Source organism: Eimeria mitis, genomic scaffold (genome assembly GCF_000499745.2).
Source record: "Eimeria mitis Houghton genomic scaffold, Emh_scaff2569, whole genome shotgun sequence".
Classification (NCBI taxonomy): domain Eukaryota; phylum Apicomplexa; class Conoidasida; order Eucoccidiorida; family Eimeriidae; genus Eimeria; species Eimeria mitis.
In genome coordinates, this window is record NW_013570909.1 from 7,274 (window position 1) to 7,784 (window position 511).

Here is a 511-nt window from a genome sequence, read left to right on the forward strand (position 1 = left end):
AAAGAAAAACAAAAAATAAATAAATAAATAAATAAATATAAAAAAAACAAACAAATACAAAAACAACAAACAATCAAGACATCGGTAAGTATACGTCAAACGAAAGTATCAATTAATAAATATATAAAAATATATAAAAAAACAATTCTACATAAATACAAATAATATATAACACTAAACAAACTTATAAATTAAATAAAATAAACAAATACAAAAAATAAATATTTTTATTATTTCTATTTTTCATTATTTTTTATTTGTATAACACCTGCAGCTAGCCACAGCCACTTCACTGCTTTTTTGTGTATTTTTTATTTTTTTTTTTTATTTATTATTATCATTTGTACTATTATTTATTAATAATAATATTAAATATATATTTTAATTAAATTTATTTATTTTATTTTATTTTATTTATTTATTTTTTTTTTTTTATACTGACGAAAATTCTCTGCGGAGGTGTAGCGCTCCTGCACCGCGGAGAGAAAATACATTCTATCAACGGGGTACA